Source organism: Lycorma delicatula, chromosome 2 (genome assembly GCF_047948215.1).
Source record: "Lycorma delicatula isolate Av1 chromosome 2, ASM4794821v1, whole genome shotgun sequence".
NCBI lineage: Eukaryota > Metazoa > Arthropoda > Insecta > Hemiptera > Fulgoridae > Lycorma > Lycorma delicatula.
Window position 1 is genome coordinate 226,382,852 of NC_134456.1, and position 25,674 is coordinate 226,408,525.

A 25,674-nucleotide genomic window follows, 5' to 3' on the forward strand; every position below is an offset into this window, starting at 1 on the left:
TCAGTTAACCACACATCTCAGAAATGGTCGACCTGTGACTATACAAGACTACACACTCATACATATCATCTTCATTCATCCTCTGAACTAACGGTGATTCCCGTAGGCTAAACAGTAAAAAAAAAAGTTGAAGTAATCGGAATATCATTTTGTGGGTTGTATTTATTTTTTTTTTTTTGCGCTCTAGTTCAAGCGGTTTTGTCACTCCTAAATTTTGCCGCCGTAGGCAGTCGCCTACCTTGCTTACAGCCCGAGGCTGTAAGCAAGGTAGGCGACTGCCGTCGGACGGAAAGTGACTATTGTTGAACTGCAGCTAATTTATCACAACTTGAATGATCTACGAGGTGCGTCAATAAAGTAATGAGACTGATTTTTCTTTACGATGCGGCAACCCTGCAGCTTGCGTAGGCACACCATCTTTTACCTTGGGGTATAAGCTACTTCTAGTCCAAGCGGTACATTGATGCAACTGCTCAGTCGTGAGTTGTGCTGTAATACGTGAACACGTGTTTGTGTCTCTCGTCACAGAAATGAAACCGCAAAATATTGCGCAACGGTATGCCATTTCTTTTTGCGTTTAATTAGGTGAAAACGCGACGACAAGTTACGGTAAGCTTCAGAAGGCTTTTGGAGAGGAGGTTATGTCAAGAGCTCAAGTTTTTCGGTGGCATAAAAGTTTTAGTGAAGGCAGAACGAATGTTGAAGATGAAGACCGCAGTGGACGACCCCCAACCTCACGGAGAGATGTCAACTTGACCAGGGTGCGTGAAATCGTACGATCTGATCGAAGATTATCCGTGAAAATGATCGCAGAAGAACTCAACATTGATCGAGAAACGGTTCGTCTAATATTAACTGAAGATCTTGGTACGAGAAAGATTTGTGCAAAAATTGTCCCCAAAACTCTCACACAACAACAGCGAGAAACACGGAAAAATATGGCGGCCGATTTAGAGCAAACGAAAATCAATCCAGATTTGTTGAGCCGTGTTATAACCGGTAATGAAGGTTGGTTTTTTCAATACGATCCAGAGACAACGCCAAAGTTCGCAATGGTGCTCAAAGGGATCACCCAGACCAAAAAAAAACTCGCGTGTCAAAGTCAAAAGTGAAATGCACGCTTGTGTGCTTCTTCGATTCCAAGGGAATTGTTCATAAAGAGCGGGTGCCTCCTGGACAAACAGTTAACCGATACTTCTACAAATAAATTTTAGAAAGACTTCGTAAACGAGTTCTTCGTGTCCGTGCCAATATTGCTGATAATCGGATTCTGCATCACGATAATGCGCCACCCCATACTGCTCTGTCAGTACCGCAATTTTTAACCTCAAAACAAATTTCATTACTACCACAGTCACCTTATTCACCAGATATCCCTCCGTGCGACTTTTTTCTATTTCCAAGAGTCAAAATAGCGGTCAAGGGACACCATTTTCAAACAACACAAGATGTCCAAAAAGCTGTGACGAGGGTCTTGGAGGATATTATAGAAGATGAGTTCCAGAAATGTTACCATCAATGGCAGAAGCGCTGTAATAAGTGTGTGCAATCAGAGGGGAACTACGTTGAAGGAGACAACACTAAACATGACTAAAACGGTAAGGAACATCTTTCTTCACATCAGTTTCATTACTTTATTGTCGCACCTCGTACGTTGTTTTTGGGAGAAATAAAAATTTAACTTTCACATAACATCTGTTTTAACTTTTAAGTACGGCTTACATATTATTTTAACATAAAAATGTAACCAAAATTGTAAAAATCAGACGGTACGAAAACGGTTCTAGGTTTGGATATCTGTAGCCAAACGGCGATAAAAATACGCAGCTAAAAATCTAATTCACGAAAAAATTAAAAATTTGTGATGAAAAAGATAAGTTTTGTTTCATAGCGATGTAAACATTAAAATGTACGCGCATTTTTCAGAACGTGGTCATACAGCCAGCCGACTACGGCTGGGTCCATATTCTTTCGATCTCTCTTTTTCTATTTAGCCTCCTGAACCAACGTAAGGAATTACTTCAGAGGATTAATGAGGATAATATGTATGAATGTAAATAAAGTGTAGTCTTGTGCAGTTTCAGGTCGATCGTTCCTGAGAAGTGTGGTTAATTGAAACCCAACCTCCAACGAACAGCGGTATCCACGATCTAGTATTTTTTTTCTTTTCCTGTTTAGCCTCCGGTAACTACCGTTCAGATAATACTTCAGAGGATGATATGTATGAGTGTAAATGAAGTGTAGTCTTGTACAGTCTCAGTTCGACCATTTCTGAGATGTGTGGTTAATTGAAACCCAACCACCAAAGAACACCGGTATCCACGATCTAGAATTCAAGTCCGAGTAAAAATAGCTGGCTTTACTAGGACTTGAACGCTGGAACCCTCGACTTCCAAATCAGCTGATTTGGGAAGACGCGTTCACCACTAGACTAACCCGGTGGCTCACGATCTAGTATTCCAATTCGTACAAAAGTAACTGTCTTTACTAGGATTTGAACCTTAGAACTCTCGACTTCGAAATCAGCTGATTTGCAATGACGATTAACCATAGACTAGCTCGGTGGGCGAAATTCTTACAGTCTGCTATAATATAAAATCAAACGTTACGGTACTAGAAAATTTGCGAATGCACCCCTGGATGAAACTGTAACACCAACCCGAATCATCAAAATACAAATAAAGATTACGCATTATATCACGTTTTAATCAAATACGAAAACTCCCAGAAAAATTTTATTCTTGCAGTAAAATTTACATGCGAGAAGATTTTTTCATAAACGATAAATTTTTTATTAAAGATTACGCAACTACATACGACCGAATACGTAATATACTATGAAAAAATTAATTTTTAATAACACTAAAACCTTCAGTAATTTATTTTATTAGAATTTTTTTTTCTTTTTCATAAAATAATGATATAACATAATTTATTAATCCGGTAAATATTTTATTTTACTGTCTTAAACATTAACCAAAAACGATTGCTCGTGACTACTTCAGAGATACAGATATCAATAACTAAAAATGATGACGAAACTACCACCGTGGGAATTTCATGTTTCTTACAGAAGTTATATATAAAGAAATACGATTTTCATGCGCTAAAATTATCCATGTAACGAGCGAATCTGTTAAGATTTTCAAATTGTTATAAAACGAAAAGGAATAGATCACTCGGTCGACTAATATCTCCACTTTTTACACGTCAAGTTGCATGGTAAGGTACATTTAATTAGTCAGACGTTACAGTACCTCTTAAATAAAGAATGACTTTGTGACGTACATACGTAAATTATATACGATATGACCTCGAATAACTTATTTGACCTCTTGATGATGATCATCCACAGTACCGTAAACGGGATATACGGTAAGGACCATTTTAATTTATTACCTCTGTGCTTCTAGCAGGCGACTGTAATAATAATAATACTTTATACAATCGTAAAATAAAAGGTTTAATAGTTAAAAAAAAAAACCAACACGTTCAACTATTAACCCACAACGATAAAAAGAATAGTAATTAAGATGAAAATTTTATTTCACAACTTATTATTTCTGCCTTATTAGCCACAGGATGTTTAAGTCTATTTTTTTCTGAAATAAAACAACGTAAACAATTCTGAATCACTATTTTATACGTAAAAAATCTGATGTGGACAAGACATGACTTCTTTGTATGCCTATTAAATTAACATTTACACATTTTTAAAAGTACATAAGATTTTAGTTTATTAAAAACTTCTGATATATATATATATATATTTGTTATTAAATTATTATTCTTGTAAATTTTTTTATTAAAATGAGAGGTTAATAAATATTAATAAATCAATATATTTAAATTAAAAAATAGATGAAGTCTTATTCGAACCATTTTGCCTTCCCCTAAGATTCAAATATTTCATTAATTAAAATTTTATTTGGTTATAACTCTGAAACCAATGAAAATAAGTACAACTTATAATATGTCGTTTGAAAACTCTGAATGAGGACTTATTACTGCAGTTAAGAAAAAGTCAAAAATCCAAATTGTTTTGGATTTTGGGCTCATTGGACAATTTTATTTCAGTCGATTGCAATCAAAAAGGGAGGTGCATAACTAGATGTTACAACAGTTCTAAATCCAAAATTTCTAACTACGGCTAATCGTTTTTGAGTTATGCGAGATACATACGGATGTACATACATAATTACATATATATATATGTACGTACAGACGTCACGCCAAACTAGCCAAAATAGATATTTCCGTTGAAATCGAAAGTTTTCGCGATCACAATCCGTCCTTTACTTCGTACAAGGAAGTAAAAAAGGATGACTCTCATGATAAGAGCGAGTGATAACCTTTCTAATATTTAAATATATCGATGTTTACAGAGGACTCCCATTTCTGTAATATTAAAAAATATTATTGTGATATGTATATAGTTTAAACACATTACAAATATTTGTTTTTTTTTAACGTTGATAAATATAAATACAACTGTTAGTTAAGAATTGTTTTTTGTACATATAACCCTCCGAATTGTAGTGAAACTATTCGGCTGATAAATTATAAAAAAAATTATATACTTCGTGCAATTACAAAAAGAAAAATTAAAACCCGTTCAGAGTACTTTAAACTGTTCGTTAAAAATGAGAACCATTTCATTTATTTACTTCCAGTTAGAGTTACAAAATTTTATTCTGTGATTTACCAGTTGTAAAACATAGCTGGTAACTCCACCACTCTTTAAAGGATCTGCAAGACGTACCGATATTGTTTCTACAGAATAAAATTTAAATATCAGATTTATTCAAAACTGAATTTCCTATCTTATAACTTCTCTATATTTTTATATCAAAAGATTAAAGATATAAAAAATTAAGCTTGTTAACAAGATCGATAAATCGAATTAAAATTTCAAAGAAAAAATATTTTTTAAAAGAAAAATCCGCACGAGAGTATTAAAATAAGCGATGAAACCGAATTTTAACTTAAAAGCCGGCAATGGTGTAATTAAAATATGGATGGCTTAGCTGTGATTCGACTGTAACAAAAAAAATGAATAAATAAATTAAAGACCTTACCCGACAAATTAAAAGAAGTAGCTTAATAATTTTACAAAGAATTAAATTCAAAAACTCTTAGTTACTTTGGAATAATATTTAAAGGATACATATAAAGTTAATCGCGAAATTTCAAATTCAACAGAAAAGTTTAACATTAAAAGGCATACGAAAATCCAAAAAATTACAACAAAAAAATAAAAGCAAAAACCATAGTTAATGAAACTGAAGAAATCAAACAAAAGGAGAAATATATAGGTTGAAAAACAAATGTATATAACTATAAAGATATATTAATGGTAGTCAATGAAAGTTACCTTCAAACGTTGAGAATTATCGGGTTGAACATAAAAAAGGTTCAAAGGATATTACGGTAGCCTTTATTAAATAACTAAAATCGATACGAAGCCAATCGTATCTGATTAAATATTATTTAAGTTAGCATTCGCTGAACGAAGAGAACTGAACCTATTTATACGCTAAACTGCACATTAAAGAAGTTTATCTTTAAATACGAATTTCTGAATATTTTAACGCAGAAAGTATTTCTTTATAACACAGAAAAGAAAGTCATTTTTTTGTTACTTTATTTCTTGAAATTCATAAACTAAATCAATTTTAAAAGAATTTTTAAATAAATAAATTAAAGAAATGGAAATAAATTATTTTTGCAATTAAATCACTGCTTATTAAACAAACATAAATACGTTCAATGATGTCATAATCATTGAACGTATTCAATTGTTAATCAAACAACAGTTTGATTAACAATTGAATTAATCAAACTGTTGTTTGATTAACTGTTGTTGTGATTAAATTTAATTTAATCACAACAGTTAATCAACTTTTAGTTAACAACAAGCAACCTTTTTCACCTCTCTCTTTTTTCTGTTTAGCCTTCGGTACCACCGTCAGGTATTACTTCAGAGGATAAATGAGGATGATATGTATGGGTGTAAGTGAAGTGTAGTCTTGTACAGTTTCAGTTCGACCATTCCTGTGATTTATGTTTAATTGAAACCCAAACACCAAAGAACAACGGTATCCATGATCTAGTATTCAATCAGTATAAAAATAACTGCCTTTACTAGGATTTGAGCCTTCGAACCCTCGATTTCGAAATCAACTGATTTGCGATGATGAGTTAACCACTAAACCGTTTAATGTACAAAATGTATTTATCATAATCTGCTATACTGTTAATACATATTCTGGTATATAATTTAATATTATGTAGATAGTTATGTGTATATTATATACATAATTGCCGTTAACATAATCTTACATTAACGATACATTGAACATAAGTCAACGCTTCTCCCGTAAGTGGAAATTTTGCTCTAGCAGTAGTCTTACTAAAAAAGATGCGACAACAAAACGTTTTAGAACTTTGTTGACATAAGTTATTTATTCATACGCCTAAATAGCGGAAAAGTAATTATACATGAAAAAAAGTTAACACCTAAGATTTTTTTTTGGAGTGTAGATAATTTATGTAGAAGATTTTTTTTTAAATAAAATTTATCGTTATATGTTTATATAAACAAAAAAAAAATTTTTTGAGCCAAAATATTTTTTTTTTAACAAAAAAACTTTTTTTTGATTAAAAAAATTGTTTATTTTTTTTTCTGCTCCCCCACCTCTAAAATCACCTTCCAATAACTTTTTTTTTTAAATTTTTATACGTTTACTATGTTAAATGAGAAAAACGTTTTAAAAATTCCATTAAAAAATGTACAACCGACAAAAAATTACTTAAGATTAATTTTTTTGGCGTGGTGATGAATTCTTATAAAATGTTATTGTGTTATTATTTGTAAAAGATAATTATTTAAGCTTTTTAATACTATCTAAAGTTTACAAAAATCCAAAAATGTTTTGAAAAATTCAATATTTTAAAAATCTGATCGGCAGTATTGCCCCGAAGTATTTTTTGGGGGTCGTTTGCACTACTATTGTGCCTAGAAGACATTACAAAAATCCGGTTAAAAATATGCAATAATTAAAAAGACAGCTTTTTTTCGATTTTGGGGGAAGAGGAAATTTTGCGGTAATTTTTTTTTTAATTTTTAAGATAAGCATGCAAAAATGTACTCGGCTTAATATAAAGTGAGGTTACGTTAGCAAAATTTTAAGAAAATTAACTTGTACTATACAAGTGGAAATATGCCACCGGGTCAAAGTTTGCGCGTCGGGTCTTTTACAATCATGACAACAATAAACCGATCTGGGTTTGTATCTTAAAATTTTACTCAAAGTACAGCTAATTTTTTCACATAATAATACCGCTTAGGTAGCTAAGGTGCTTTCCGATGTTCTTAAATTCAAGCCTCTATTAAGGAGTACGGGAAAACAACTTATTTCCCCTTTTGTGGGTTGTAGACATCACATTCTTTTATTGATTAGATGATTCCATTACGTTAATATATCACTTTGGTTATATATTCGAGCGATTTCATTCAAGGGTGGGAATAAGTTAATGCTTTCGAAAGTATCGTTTTGTTTAAATTTTCAGACTGGAATTACCCGATTTCTATAAAATTATTTACTTCTGAAGGGGTTGTGAGAGATACGGTTACCAGGTCCTGTTTTTCAAATTTTTACCACGAATAATCTTTTTTATAAAATTCTTCACTTGCATACTTAGAAACTTTAATAGTCTCCTTAATTTTCCTCCTAAGTAGTAATCTGTCGAGATCGAAAACATCGGTAGCCGTAGTTTGACGGTTTTGTTTTTGTTTAATAAATCATTATTTTTTTGAGACGATGGGCATCCACTGCTTTGGTCACTTTGCCCTATGAGAATGGAAATTTCTACCGTATGAAAAATTCCATACCTAATCAGAATTCGAACCCAGGATTTCTGGATAAAAAACTGAGACGCTACCACTTCGCCACGGAGATAGGTATTAATATTATTATTATTATTGCATTAAGATGAAAAAAATTTAATTTCCTCTAACACGTTACCTTTATAAAAATTATTGTTACAGAAGATTTATATTACATAATTTTCAGTTTAAAAATCGACAACATGATAAATATTTATGTGATACATAAACAACGCAAAATATATTCATTATAAAATAAATAAGAACACAAAAAAAAGTATAAATAATAATTTTATATAGTATTATTACATCAGGTTCAGGAATTGCCTCCGTAGCACGAGTGGTTCCGTCTCGACCTATCATCCGCGGAGGTCCCGGGTTCGAATCCCGGTCAGGCTTGGCATTTTTACACGCTACAAAAATTGTCATTCATCTCATCCTCTGAAGCAATATCTAACGGTGGTACCGGAGGTTAAATAAAAAGGTTCAGGAATTAAATATTATTACGCGACAAAAGTTTCATCGTAATCTCAAAGGATTTAAGTAATAAATGTGACAATTGTTCATACTAAAGCATCATCACTATAAATTTTTAAAGATTTTATACAGCCTATAAACATAGTTAAGTATAAAATATTATTAAACAGAATAAAATAAAAAATAAACCGTTTTACTTTTCTTCAAAACTACGATGAATTATTTATTTTTAAATGCAATGAGACTTTGGTCGGTAAAATTTACCACAGAAAGATAAATATATAGTAAAATAAACCGGTTTAATCGGAATAATTGATTTCTGACAAATTATAACTCGCATAAGAAAAAATAATTTTGAAAAAATGAACACTCAGAACCACCTCGGTGCATCTAATAAAAAATAAAAAAATAATAAAATGAAAATTGCTATTTCATCTTCAATGTTATTTGACGGGAGAGAATTGCTCAATTCATCGCATTAATAACATAATTACAAGATTATAAATAGGAAATAAATAACGATAAAAAAAAACCGTCAGCTGTATATAAATAAATCTGATCCTGCATTTGACGAGGTCAAGAAGAAAGACTTGTTCCAGTGACCAGGTGCTAAGTGAGCGATCCTCAACAAATGAAGAAGTGAGGAGGGGACTTCTCAACAAGATTACGGCACAAATACAATACAGCTAGCTATAAGTATAATGTATACATCGCTATTCCATTCCACCTGTTATTACTACGTGAAGTACAGTCACAACCGTAAAGAATAAAAAACGACAACATAAGTACAGTTCAGTACGTAAATAAATGCCGCAAACATCTAAACATATTAAAAGAATTCGATAGCTATTAACGTGTAAAAAACCTATCGACCGATTAAAAAAATAAATAATAAAACTTTGTACTAAGATTGTAAAATATTTTGATTCTAATAAAAAGAATGGTCCAATTTCTTTACTTTTAACAGTTTGTCGACATAAAGTTTGTTTTATACGGTAATAATGTACTTATAAGTATATCATAAAATCCTGGAAATAACCAGTAATACAGAGGTTATTAGTTATTTCCATTATTACCATACATAACCTCTGTAATTCAAATTTATAATTTCTATAGGTAAATATTTATAAGCCGATGTTGACGGTCGGTTTTAAATTTAAGAAAACGAATTTAAAATGGCGGGAGGAACAACCAGTTTTTTCTTTTCTCGTTTTTTTAAATCGGACAAATTATTGGGATTAACATAGTAGATCTAATTAAAATGGAATGCCCATATTGAATGATCTTTCTAAATGAGCTTTTATGAAGAAAGTAAATCAAACACTAACTTCAAATGGTACACACCATTTGTTCTCAAAATAAGCGATAACGCCCCCCTTGTGGGCGCTGGAGGCCTTCAGGGAGAGGCGGTAGAAGGCCTACAGAAAATTGGAGCGTTCAGGCGGATTACGAAGGCGACAGCTGATTAAAAAGAGGTAAAAACTATACATTTTTTCTTGATATTTCAAACTAAAATTAAATATCTACTACACTAGTACAAAAATTTAAAGGGATATTTTACGATAAAAAATGATTGTATTCAAATTACTTTAACTTTGCAACCAAGAGGCTTAGAGAAACGAATAAAAAAGAGATTAAGGCTTGAATACTCTACTTTTCGACAGTATACTTCAGATTTAAAAAATCATCAAATTAAAAAAAATTCAAGAAGGAAGAAAGTTTAAAAAATTTGGAAGTTTTTGTTCGCGTTCGATCGAGCGCATGGGAAAACGAAATTTTTTCAGCAAACTGTATTAAAATTGTTTAAAAGCTTAAGACTTTAGCTTTAATTTCTTTTTCTATATGTCACTCTACGATTTGTCTGAATCGAAATATTCCATTTTAAAGAAAAAAAGGCTACTTTTTGGGCTTTTTTCTTTAATATCGCACATCTTCTGAACTCAGCAAACTGTTGATACAAATAAATATGGAAATTAAAGGGTTTTGATCTAGCGTTAATGACAAATTGTGTGGTATTTAATGTAGCGTTGCGGTTTTTGGTTTTGGTTTATTTTGTGCCGAGCTAATCTTTAGAGATTGAGACTGCACATGTACCACCGGTTCTCACCTTAACCCAAGATCATGTTTCATCTTAAAAACAGCAATTGAAATTATTATTTTTAACAGATGGTATGTTTAAAAATTTTGGGAAGCGTTAGAAAATATTTGATTCTAAATATGAGAAGGGGGGCGAAAAAGTTTGAGAATCGACGGTATACATTATGCCTGTTAAATAGTCGCAACTCAAATCACGGAAAGGATGTAAGGAGGAGCAACAAACAACATAAGATTACTTACCCGACAAAAATTAGCTAATTGTCACAAATGTATTTAAGAGCCTTAAAATAGTGACAGTTTTTTTTTGTTTTTGTTCCGCCCACTACGGATCACGTTTGCATAGTTTTAACTTACTTTTCATTTCCCAAAAAGTTTTCATTCTTTTGGTACGTTGTCGCCTTTCTTCCGTTCGTCTATTCAGGTTTATACCGTCCTTTTTCTTTCTCTCTGGAGACTTATATTCTTGAATAACTTTTCTAAATTTATCTCTGCGTTTACATAATCCTTAAAAATGTTTATTGTTTTTAGATCTTTTATTTCTTTAAGCCAGTCGGTCTTTGTGGCTCTGTTTATGTAGTAATTATGTTTCGTCAATCTTTGGTTGTTCATTCTGCATAAATGTCCATAAAACTGTAATCTTCTTTTCCGGATTAAGAGCCCTATTTTTTCTGTATATTTGTAATTTTTTTTTCACATTGACAGTTTATTATATGTATATGATTTAAGTTAACACATATATATATATGTATATATATTTTAAGTTATACTCAACAAATTCGTGAATTTGCTACAGAATTAACAACCACTACCACATCAGAAATTTAAATCGGACGTACGTAATCTCTCTCACAACTATTAATTTTCAGGACAACCCAGTACGCATAGAAATTAAACAGTTTAATTTTATCTACTTCTGTGATGAGATTTTTTAATGTTTATAACATTAATTGGATGTTTTCTTAAACCCTATAACTGGTTTTGTTCGCTTACCAGGTCTGCACGGCGATCAATACTACAGTTAAATGCCGGCGACAATTTACAGCAGTTTTAAACAATTTTCGAGAAAATAAGTTTTGAAAATAAATCCAGTATTACCACTTTTTGTACACTTTTATGCAATTAATACTTCTTTTATTTCCATCGCTTTACAGAGTCACACCCAAACAAAATAAATAGCTATAATAAAAAAAGAACCGGATTAGGTAAAGTAAAATATTAATGTATCCCTTCGTTAAAAATTATTTGTTTATTGTTTAACTACATTATTACATAATAATGTAGTTAAAATACATATTTGATGTTTTAACGAATCCAGATGGTCTGTATTTTTACTTAGCTTTTTCTTTCTATCGACATTAATGATTGATGTCCCAGTAACAATTATAATTAAACAAAAAATCGTTAAAGATGAACATTTTATTTTTTCTTAATTTGTTAGTATTGTAATCGGTCCAATGTAGGAATATACGGTTTTCACCGGATGTTAATATTCGTGTGTTCGGTGTTAGCCTCTAAATCACCTTACATTTACAGAACTACTGGACCGATGATTTTGAGCAAACATGATCAGATAACTTTTATATATGGGAAATTGATGATGATAAATTTTCAATTTAAAAAATCAAGGGGTGAGGCTGTAGTGCAAGTTCACCCTCAATATCTCGATATTTCGCCGAATTAAGGTCATATTTTTCTTAGGCATATTTGTTAACGATTAAAAAATAAAAATATTGCAAAATACGTTTTTTTTGCAAAATCGCACCCCCCACCAAGAAAATACTCTAACTATTGCGATGTTTTGACGTCACAGGTGAGCTATAGAATTAAATAAATGAATAATATTTAAAATGTAAAAATGTAACTCCGTCTGGCTGGATCTCGAATTCGATCGCCCGGTTAACTTCGTACCTGATGCGTTAAGCCTCGTGGCTACACCAGCTGCCGACTATATAAGCGAAATTTGTTCTATGCAAGTAGTGAAATTTAATCAGTTTAGTTAGTACCGACGCACCCGCGCGAATTAAATAAACGAAAAAGTATTATAATTAAATAAAATGATAAATATTTTAAATTAGGTTGTGCGAGTAAGCCGTGCATCAGAAACAACCGTGTTTTTAGCTTTTTTTTGTATTAATCTAAAAATTATAGGGAAAGAATATATGGCAAACAACTGAAAACCGGTAAAAGAAAAGTACAACCAGATCCTTGTAAGTTGGCCTATGTTTTTTTAGAAACTGAAAATTCACTACCATTTCCTGACTGAAAAGGTTTCTTTAAATACTGTGGATATATACATAAACGCGTACATGTCCAAAACGGGTAATCTATCGCACTCTGATTTTTCTACGCCTAACGTACGTAAAATAATAATATAAATTATCTATCGATTTACGGATGAAAAACTAAAAGTATTTAGTTACTTTCATCAACAACAGGCTGATCTTCGATAATAATTATTTTAACGGATGATAATTCGTTTTTGTAGCGTTTGCATAAAGCCACGCTTGACTTGGGCTCGAACCCGGAACCTCAGGATGAAAAAAATAGACGACTACTACTTTATCAGATCTTATTATATGAAATTTAAAGAATAAAATTTCGTGTTAACAACCTCCCACACTTATATACGCTAGCAAATATAGTTTCCACAAATAAGTAACAGTCAAGTAGCTACAATACCGCGATAAATATTTAAATAGAATCGAGTAATTATTATTTAATAATTAGAAATAAAACCTGGAGCTAACGTACGAAGCAAATTAATTATCATATAAGCGCGCTAACAGAATACAGAGACTGATGAATTAGATCATAACTATAGCTTTTTTCACAAATTAAAAATAAATTATTCATAATTGAATGTAGAATATTTCATTTTTTTTTTAATATTAACGTCTAGTTATTATCAAAACTTTAACTATATAATACACCTGAGAAAAGGTAGGCGGTAAATAACGAAAAATAACAGATGTTGATTATAACTGTTTCATAAAATAAGGGCAATTACAAGACATTATCTTAAAAAAATTCAATAAATTACACAAAACCATCAACAACGATAAAAACAATTAAAACTAATATAATAAAACCAACATATTATTGCAACATTAAATCATAATAATCCAATCGGTGAAATTAAAAAAAAAAAATGATTTAAAAAAAATTTAAAAGTAAAATCTATTTCATTGCGAAATAGATAAATTATGAAAAAATACAAGTAAAAACAACAGGTCATAGATTACCGACATTCAATCCACCGGGATGGTTTAGTGGTGAACGCGTCTTTCCAAATCAGCTGATTTGTAAGTCGATTGTTCTAAGGTTCAAGTCCTAGTAAAGGCAGTTACTTTTATACGGATTTGAATACTAGATCGTGGATACCGGTGTTCTTTGGCGGTCGGGTTTCAATCAACCATACAGACTGAACAAGACTATACTTCATTTACACTCATAAATCATCCTCATTCGTGAGGACGAATGAGGTGAAGTAATACCTGAACGGTAATTCCCGGAGGCTAAACAGGAAAAAGAAGAAGACTACCGACATTCGATAAACTCTTTCCAGAATTAAAATAAAATAAGGAAATTTTTCTTTTTTTACTTTCCCATTACTTATAGTGCAGAATGTACTATAAAAAAAGCTTACAACACAGTTGTTTCAAATACACGCCTTACACACACAACTTAATTAAAAATATTTATCAACTTATTTAGATATAATATTTTATCCTATATTTAATTCAATGACTCTAACTAAAGCGCACGCGCATACCGTATTTAATTCGCGCGGTTGCGGCGGTACTGATGAAATTTCAAAACTTACATAGAACAAACTTCGCTTGTATGATCGGCATACTGCTGAATCCGCGAGGTTTAACGCACCAGGAATCGAGTTAACACGACGATCGAATTCGAGACCCAGCCAGACCGAGTTACTTTTTTATATTATAAATACTATTAATTTATTTATATTTAATTCTACCGCTCACCTGTGATGTCAGAACACAGCAGTCGACAACAAAGCATTTTTCGGTTGAGCGTACGATTTTGCAAAAGTTTTTTTTCGCAAATATTGTTATTTTTTAATCGTAAACAAATGTGCCTAAAAAAAATATGACCTCAATTAGATGAAAAATCTCGACATACTGCGGATGACCTTGCTCTATATCCTCATCCCCTAGACCTTTTAAGTTAAAAATTTAATGGCATCAATGCCCCGTATGTAGAAATAATCGGTCAAGTAGTTGTGGAGAAATAATGTGATTTAGAGGGCAACAACGAACACACATACACATGAAAATTAACATCCGGAAAATTTCTATCCGAATTTTTGGATTCCTTAGGTTTCAAAACGTTAAGACCGGTGAAAATCACGTACCCCCAAATTGGACCGATTGTAATACGTTCCCTTCTAGAGATATAGCGCAATCTAAACGGGAAAGTAAAAGGAAAAATATTAAAAGTTTTCAATAAAAAAAATAATCACCTTTCCTTAATTTTTTGGATTCAAGGGGATGTTCTTGTAATGTCAAAAAATGAAAAAAAAAAATGGGTAAATCCGTTCGATCGTATTATGTGTTGTCCGGGTTAATAACTCGGAATTATATACAAAAATCTTTATATTTGGCACTACGACTTTATATATAGATCATAAATGCTATTAAAATTTGGAGTCGAGGTGTCTCAAAGGAGTAGTTAGATAGGGAAGGGTTAGGAATCATATTCCGGGTCATTTGCCGAAGTAGTTTAGAAACATAGTATATATTATGTGTACGTTTTACACAAACGATCCTAGTGGTTTCTTATTACGATGTAACACTAATTTTTGTTATGATTGTCCTGAGCTTTAGTTTGTAAAAACGTATTTATTATTTTTTTTTCTTAAACATATGCAGTTATGTATCACAAATAAATTTGCATTATTTTGCAATATGGAATCGATAATATGAATTCAACAAGTCTACAAAGGAATAAGGAGAACGGTTTACAATGATTAACGAAAATTTAGTAAAATAAGATTATAGAACTTGGCGTTAGTTAATATCGGATGACCGATGAATTAATATATGAGATATTAGTTTTTTCTCTTAAGGTTTACTTTTAAATCGGCTAAAATAAAAATAGAAGATGAATACAAATTGTCAAACGCAACTGTGTACTGATATCAAACATCAAATCATTCATTTAATAGCAAATCATCTACTAATTATCGCTTTCTGTATCTTACTATTTTGTTATTTAAGGGACGATGACAAGAGATAAAAGGAATCATCCCGACAACCGTAACTAATTTTCTCTTTTGATAAACTTCTTACCCAATCGTACAATTTATACCTTATTTTCTCGCATTTAATGTAACAAAAAACAGTTTATCCCTTTCATTTCAACCATTATAATCGGCAGAAATCAGCTGGAAGATTTTATAAGAGTAAAATAATCTCTCCCAGGTAAGATAAAAAGGGCAAATAATATAAATTTAATAAAAAAGAAAACAATTTATTTAAACGTTTAATATTTCCAGACTTTTTTCCACCGGGAAAATATAATTTAATTATCATACACGCTTTCATAATAAAAAAAAAAAAAATTTCCATCTAGCACCGGATCTCAGGTTGAAATCCTAATAAAATTTGGTTGCTTTTATATACGGATTTTAATAATAGACCGTTAATAACAATATATTTTGGTGGTAGCGATTTAATTAACCACACATTTCAGGAATGGCTGACCTGAATATATACAAGACTACATTTAATTCTACATGTCATACATATCCTCATCATCATTGGGTCGCGTGGGGGGGGGGGGGGGTTGCCTGTTATTTACTCTCTCTTTTTCTGTTTAACCTTCGGAACCACCTTATGGTGTATTACTTCAGAGGATGAAATGTATGAATGTAAAAATGAAAATTTAATCTTATACAGTCTCAGGTGGACCGTTCCTAAGATGTGTAGTTAACTGAACCCAACCACCAAAGAAGTCGGAGTATTACACGGCCAGTTGAACTACTGCTCACGCAATTCCTGACCGGCCATAGGAGCCTTCGCGCCTACCTGTCTGGTAGGAGGAGGGCGGATTACCCCTACTGCCATTACTGTGGCGACCAGGATACACCAGAAAACGTAGTGTTCTGGTGCCCGCAGCGGGATGAATACCGTCTAGCTTGCTCGGTGATTGCCGGACCGCTCGGCGTGGAGAACATCATCGTCACCATGTTGCGGAGCCCCAAGAGTTTTGATAACACTGCAGGGTTCGTGGCGAGGGTTTCTTCAGGAGAAGGATCGGGGGCTCGGGGATGAGGGAAATAAAAGATTTAAAAAAAAACGTTATTTTAAAGGATGAACCGCAACTATATAAATCTGTTGATTCAGTTCTGCAATCGCTTGAGCCAATATCAAACTATACATAAAAAATTTTCTAAATAACCATGTAGATAAGAAGAGCACCTTATTGGCGCCAGTTGAAGACACAGATACTAATAATAAAATTGTTCATTAGAGGCACAACTAGATTTATTAGATTGAATTAACCATTTTTTTCTCGAAATCAGTAGTAATCAGTGGTTAATAGATTTTTCTATTCTATAAGAAAAATTGTAACTATGAAGGCGTTTAAAATAATTTAAAGTATCTATAATATTTTTTTAATGGCCGTTTGTTACATCCTTCATATTCTCCACGGTTACGCTCATGAACTCACAACAAAATGTGAATTAAGGCTAGAAGATGGTGCTATTTCATTTTCATCGTTTAGTTATTTAACGTCTTCTACACGTTAAGAATTAATTGCAAGCCACTAAGTATAAAAAAGAAGCGTAAATTTTAATTTTTGAACGGACTAAAACATTTAAAAAATTTACTGTTAAACATTAACCAAAAGTAGTCTCGTTAATTTGTGGACAAAAAAAAAGCGTTAAAACTTTTGAAAAATAATGAATTACGCATTTATAGACGCATACAACTATACAGTAAGCGTATTGTAGGTGCATTGCACTGAATCATATTATATTGTATAACGTATACAATACAGTACAGGTCAGAGTTAGTTAATGTTATTCAGTCCGACCTTGTTTTGTTGTTTTTATTACAACTGGGTCAAGTTGGGCACGCGCTCTGCTAGGCTACCACAGTGTACATACTACCACCACAGCACTAAAACACTTTCCATTTTACCCAACGCCACGAAACAAGAGTGCAATGCAGTGCAATAATAATAATAATAGCAATATAACCTCCTTCTTCAATTAACCTATAATTTCACTACTTTCATAATAACTATTACACTAATATGTATTACACGGCCAGCTGTAATAAAACAATATATAAACAGATTCAATTAAAATATTATACTTAATAATTTAACTTATATTACATATATACTAGTTGGGATGACGTACACAAGAAAATGTTATATGTTATCGAAATAATTTTATACTGTATATTTAATTAATAATATTATTACGTTCAAAAACTCGTTTTTTTTTTCAGGAGAGCTCTATTACTTCTGCACGATGGAAATTAGTATTTTTTAAATTTAATAATACTGTTTTTTTTTTTTTTTTTTTAGAAAAATAGCTTCTTTGTTAAATATTGGAGTTTAATAGTTCCGACTCAAAAGATATGCACCCAAAGAATATTAACACGAAATATCTCAAAAATGAAAATTTTTGGACTCAGCATATTTCTGACCCAAGCCAACGATTTTTGAAATGATATCGATGTAATTTTACAATTTTCGCAAGTATTTAAAATACACTGATTTCGTTGTTTAACTTCCGCCATTTAATAAATATTTCAGATGTTAATTCACTTTATTTCCCTTGAGAGATTATCCCATTACATTAATATACAGGCGTATTCAAATAAAAAAATGTATGTGGACATTATCATATGACTTCCTTGTACGCCTATTAAATTACATATAAACATTTTTAAAAGTACATAAAATTTTATTTCACTAATAACTTCTGATATTTTTTCAATTTTTTTTTATATCGTTATTATTTAATTATATTTATCGTATAAGTTTTTTTACAATCAGATGTTAAAAATTATTAATAAATCAATATATTTAAATTAAAAAAAAAGGACATGAAGTCTGATTCGATCCAATGTGTATTCCTCTTATAATATCCAAATATTTCAATAATTAAAATTTCATTTGGCTATAACTCTGGAACCGATGAAAATAAGTACCAATTATGATATATCGTTGAAAAGCCTCAATTAGGACTTATTACTACAGTTAAGAAAAAGTCCAAAATCCAAATTGTTTTGGATTCTAGTCAAAATAGATATTTCCATTGAAATCTGTAAAACCGAAATTTTCCGCCATCACAATACTTCCTTTACTTCGTACAATGAAGTAAAAACAAACCGGTTTAGATTTCCGTATTAAAAGAGATTTCGAATGAACCAAACATGTAGGATTAATATGAACTACCGGGTAGAAAAGTAATTTCCAAACATTTTGCCACAGGGAATGAACACCTTCTCAATCAGAACACGCACTAAGGATGGATAAATTTTATTATCCAAGCATTTTCAACACGAACCTTAACTACGCTAACACAATTTAAAATGGATCACAGAAAAAAAAAAGAGTGATGAGAAATGACGATTAATCCTTTGTAACACGAGAAAAATAAAGTTTAACTCAAGGACCCCTCCAAGATAAAGGGCTTTTTCTTGCCTGCAGTTCCTCAGGAGATCGGGGGATTAATAGAAGTAGCACATTACTGATCAATCTTGACAACCGTAAATGAAATTTATGCAGCAATAAAAATTGTTTACGTCCAGAAATTAAAGAATCTGTTAATTGCTGCAAGGTTCCTTAAGGAATATTCCTTAAGAAATATATCCTACTAGGAATGAATATATCGGTAATAAAAATTGGTTGAGCGAAATGAAATGAGCTAAATTATTATTAAAAAAAATTCGCATGATTTTTACTCCATATGTTCAATGAAAATGCGAATAGAATGTTTCAGGGATAAAATCGCTGATAAATTTTATTAAAAAATAAATTAAATTTAAAAGTAATACATAAGATGCAACAATTTAAATACACCAAAGAAATTAATTCATAAAATAAGATAAATAATCATATAAAAAAAAATTCAAGGTTAAATAAAGGAAAAATCATTCAACCTCATGTAAAGGTGAAAAAATTTAATCAAAAATACTTAAAATGTAGTCCAGTTACAAATTTTTGGAAAAAACGTCAAAAATTTAATCGGGAAATAAAAAAAATGGTATTAATAAACAACCAAACGTAGGATTATATTAATTAAGCATAAAGCTATAACTATAAAAAAAAAAAATGAATAACAAAAGTGGAAGTAACGAATAAATTAATATAATTATTAAATTATATATCTATTACTTATGAATATTTATTATACGAGAAATAATCTGCTCGTATTTAGAAACAAAAAAAAAAATTATAACGATTCAATACGTATCATACAATGATTATTTTATTCCAAAGAATTCCAATTACATAAATTACGATAACATCCACCGTCGTATTCAGATGGTAGAATAGCGCACCTTCTTAAAGAATGTGTAAACTGCTTGAATACGTAAAAAATTTGTATTCCAGGTTCTGAGAACAAGTAATATTATCGTGAAATGACAGCTACACCTTCTAGAGAAAGAATCGCGGTTAAAACCATATTTCTTATTGGTATAAACGTAATCTACTGAAAAATATAAAAATAAACGATGTTATTTAAAGATAAAAATGTAAATTAATCAAACCAAGTAAATAATGCACAAATAGAAACATTTAAATTAACCAATTAATAAATCAACTATTTTCTTAATTTTACATTCGTTTAAATTACTACGATATATAATCGTTATCGTTATATATATATAAGCGAGTATATAGAGTGTCCCACGCTTTTGATTTAGTATATATATATATATATATATAATCGTTATCGTTATATATATATATATAAGCGAGTCTATAGTGTGTCCCACGCTTTTAATTTAGTATATATATATATATATATATAATCGTTATCGTTATATATATATAAGCGAGTCTATAGTGTGTCCCACGCTTTTGATTTAGTATATATATATATATATATATATATATATATATATATAATCGTTATCGTTATATATATATAAGCGAGTATCTAGAGTGTCCCACGCTTTTGATTTAGTATCAGTCGCCCATTCCCCTCAGATTCTATTGAAACTTTACAGCCCTTTTAACCAAGTACCTAAAAATGTTCTGTAAAAGTTTCAACCTTCTAGGATCTACAAAAATAAAATGGCGGCTTTCAAATAAAATAAATTAATAATTAGCAGTAACCATAAATAATTATCAAACTGCGTTTAATTATTTTTTTTTCTAATTATTATGTATTTTTAATCATTTTTACCAGCTACTACACTTTGTAATTAATAAAAATGTGATTTATCTGAAATTGTTTTTATTTGAAAGCCGCCATTTTGTTTCTATAGATCGTGGAATGTTGACTTTTTAACAGAAGATTTTCTGTAAAGATTTTCAGAATCTAAAACGTATACCTCTTCGTGTAACACACGGTATATTTCTCTCAATAAGAAAGATTAATTACAGTGGTATAAAGTTCTTCCTTTCTCAAAGAACACATAAACTCTGGGCGCCTTCCTCTAAGATATTAGACAGGACTTAAGAAATATCAGAGATAGAAGAGAATCAAATATATAGATAAAAATCAAAAACTATGCGTCAAAAAATTAAAATTCTACAAAGAAAAATTCATTAAAAGTAATTATTAATTACATCCGGTCGGGAAGAAAAAAATAAAAACGATTTCAAACTTTTTTTAATTCCAGAAATAATCTCAAATTAGGAGGTAGCATTTTGGATTAAATAACTGACAATTTTTAAAGAGAATATAAGAAGTTTAGGACGATGACCGGAAATAAAATTTCGGTGTTTTGGAAGTAAAAAACGATAATGATACTGAAAAATGGTTTTATAAGAATTAATAGGAAAAAATATTTCCCAACCGTGGATAAAAAAAAAAAAAAAGGGAAAATAATTTTTATTTACAACGGTTAATAATCAACGGCTATTTCGTCTTTCTAAATACGAATAAGGCAAGACTTTTTTTTTGTCTCGAGATTACTCTTGAATTTTAAAAAGACAATAATTTGAGAGGGGACTGGAAAGAGTGTAGTGATGTATGCGATAGTAAGGAAGATGATGCGGAGGAAGGGAGAAGCGTGACGCAGTCTTTTATTTAAAGAATTCAACTCCGATGTAGCAGGAAGCGATTCTCCACGCAGAGCAGGAGCCCAGGACGCCAGCTGCGTAGCTATGCCGCACAAAGCTTCCATTTCCTCTTCAGGAAACACACTTCAATTCATTTCATGTAGTTCGCTATACTGTGTTATACGTACTATATAGTAATATAGCCTACATTACCGATCGCCTGCCAACTACATCCTTTGTGCTGCTCATCATTAATCCAGGAACGACTCGCCTCATTTTAATTTAGTTATAAATTGCATCTGACTCGATTTAAAACAAAGGAGGTACGAAGTGATCTAACATATTTCAAAGGACACTGCATTAAAGGTACTGAACTCGATTATAATATTACAGCAAATCGACTTAAAACTTTAACGCTAAATGTAAAGTAGAACGGTGATACAAAACCAACTCGACCCGATATATATTAATTACTTCGTGAACAACGAAACTCAAACGCCAGTAAATAAAATCTATCATTTATTAATTATATCTGAAGGCGTTTAGAAATCAGTACTATAAAACTAGGTAGCGCAATAAATTTCGAATCATTATTCAAAATAATTACAGAAAATAAATATAAATAAATAGACGATTCGGTAAGAATATTTTAATAACTAACAATTATAAGAATTTTAAGAAAAACAATCATTACATACGCAAAAAATTAAATATAAAAATACTATTTCTATCACACACACACACACACACACACACAAAATACATCCAGTAATATAAATCTTAACCTAATATTACATACAAAACCGTGATTAACTCAAAAATAAAGAAATAAAAACACGACGTAAAGTGATTTAACTTTATACTTAAAACCTCAATAGGAGAAATGAATAACATAATTGGTACCGCATTTATTAATTATTATTTTACGGGTACGTTAAATACGCAAATAATATTAATTTAAAATACGAGGTCTGTTCAGAAAATAACCGAACATTTTTAATCACGCGCCAACGGAAATAGGTTATTAATTTTTTTAATTGATAAACGAAGCCACACTGTCTTAAATCTGTACAGTATATGCAGTGGCGACTCGTAGCTAAAATTAGTGTGTGTGGGGGAGGGGTGCTGCTTCAGAAAATTGTTTTCTGGGCCTTTTCAAGGCCATGGTTAAAATTTTCTGTAAAATAAAAGAAGCGAAAAAAAATGAATCAAATATACACTTATCACATTCAAGAATATGGTAAATGGTTTTTAAGCATATTGTGCTTAAAACGGTATTACCGTTTAATTGTGCTTAAAAACCGTATTCGGTTTAATCGAAAAAACAACAAAATGTCAATACAGATAATATTTATTATTAGATAATAACTTAATAAAATGTACACTTATAAACACAAGTTTCTATGTACACAGAAATTATGTATTATAAACATAATTAGTTTTTACTAATTAACTTCTCTTTCCCTCTTCCAGCGTGTTTTTGGACAGATTTGGCAATGAAAGAGCCCTTGCTTTTCGCCATCTTCTGATCATTATTGAAAAAACAACTAAACCGCTTTCATATTCCTTCCAACGACTAAACTAGAAAAGGGAACGAACAAGGAACGTTCCATACACACGCGGAGTTAAAAAAAAAAACTACCTCCACCAGCACGCCAGGGGTCGGAAATGCGGGTGCGACAGTGCTCTCTCTCCCTCGCAGCCTCGCTTGCAGCTTCCTATGTGCGCATGTGCAGAACAGCCACACCGCACGCCGTTGGACTGTGAATCGCACAGTTCCATATAAAGATTTTTGTATCTTTTTCATATACTGGGCTACTGACATTAAGCTTAAAGATTATATATTATACAAGTATAAAGAAAGAATTAAACAAAAAAAAAATCGTTATATTAAATATTATCGATAATATCAAGTGGAAATAGGGGGTGCTGCAGTTTCACAGTGCCTATACGCTAGCCGCCGCTGAATATGTTAATGATGTAATCAGTAAATCGACACAATAATTAAATACATTTTAAAATTTATCATAAAACAATCAAAAATTTAAAACAAAAAATAGATATAACTAAATCAAAATGAGCAGAAAAAAGAAACATCATTTCTATTAAAGCATAAACACATAACGTAATAAGGGCACTGCCAACACAGCAAAAAGCTTGTGCGCTAGCAGAAAGTACAATTCAGCCGAAATATAAAAAAGAAGTGTCACTTTACAAATAAAATAACGTAAAATAAAAGTAAAGTAAACAATATTAAAATAAATCTTTAAATAACATTAAATAAGTTAATTACAAAAACGGTGTGACGATACCACTAAGTACATTACTGAAAAAAAAAAAAAAATAGTTACAAAAAAGGTGATCACCAGCACATTACAAGAATGACCTAAAAGAGACTGGCAGCATTGTGTTCGGCATAACCTCCTCTGAAAACACATTTCTTGGATTGGATATCTCGTTTAGTTTTCGAGTTATTGTTATTTGAGTGCAACTGTTTTAGCGTTAGTAGCGATTTTTGTGATGTACGATTTTCGGGAGCAACGACACAACGTAAAATTTTGCGTGAAACTGGGGAAAACTTTCACAGAAACGTTTCAACTTTTGAAAGAAGTTTACGGAGATGATGCTCTGGGTCATACGCAATGGTTTTCACGATTTAAAAGTGGTCGTCTGTCAACTGAATATGACCCTCGACCAGGAAGACCTTCGACTTCAACTGAAGACAACTACGTTCAAAAAATCAACGATGTGTTCAAATCGCCGATTAACTGTCAGAGTACTTGAAGAAGATGTTAGAATCTCAATCGGATGGGCCGTGACATTTTGTCTGAAAAATTCAACATGCATCGAGTCGCAGCAAAGTTTGTTCTTCGTTTGATGACCGAAAGCAGAAATAATATAGAGCGGGTGTTTGTCGGCAACTTCTTAAAAAAGCCGATGACGGTGTAACATTCATGCAAAGGATCGTAACGGAAAACGAAAGCAGGGTTTACTGCTACGACATCGAGACAAAAGTTCAATCGTCACAATGGATTGGCAAAGGATCTCAACGCCCCAAGAAAGCACGTCAGTCTCGATCCAATATCAAAGTGATGCTCACTGTTTTTTAGTTTTTAATGGAATTGTGCATTTTGAATTCTTACCTCAAAGTGAAACAGTGAACCGTGCGTACTATCAACGGGTTTTACAACGATTACGTGAAAAAATCCGCAAAAACAGACCAGAGTTGTGACTGGACAACTCATGGTTACTTCACAACGACAATGCGTCCGCACATTCAGCTTTGTGCCAAAAATCACATGACTATTCTCCCTCAGCCTCCCGCATCTGGCTCCCTGCGATTTTTTCTTATTTCTGAAGTTAAAATCGGTGATGAAAGGATGCCGTTTTGAGACTATTGATGACATTAAAACAAATTCGTCACGGACCTTAAAGGCCATTTCAAATGAAGCCATTCCAAGACTGCTTCGCGAAGTAGAAACATCGCTGGGAAAAGTGTTTGAATACGGGAGGGGAGTACTTTGACATGAGGCGACAAGGACCAATAATGATCTGTAAAATAAATAATAAAAATTAAAAAAATAAAGTTCGATTATTTTCGGAACAGACCTCGTACATTTACGATGAGATAAAGCGGCGAGAAATATTCAATGAAAATGAAATATTGCTACGTATCAACAAGGTATAGTAGCCAAATTACATTTTCCTCTCCATCACAAGTGAAAAATTATTTATATATCAAATGAAGGAAAAACACCTCTAGAAACTTTAACTAAGCTCTAGAAAAAAAATATTGTATAATGATGTGTAAATCATCAATGATAAATCTACTATGTTCTTTACATAATACTATTCACTGCAAGAGTGAATGAGTGGATAGACATTACGTACAAGCAGTTCGCTAAGCATATAACAAACAACCAAGGGCAGCCGTTCTTATCCACAAACTATTACAACTATGAAAAATGTAAGAATAATAATTCACTATC

General features: G+C 31.5%; 1 protein-coding gene across 3 annotated transcripts in view; it reads right to left on the reverse strand.

The window, feature by feature from the left end:
• The window catches only part of tai (basic helix-loop-helix family member taiman), a 735,005-nt gene that overhangs the window by 342,027 nt on the left and 367,304 nt on the right, over positions 1-25,674 (reverse strand). The window lies entirely within an intron of this gene.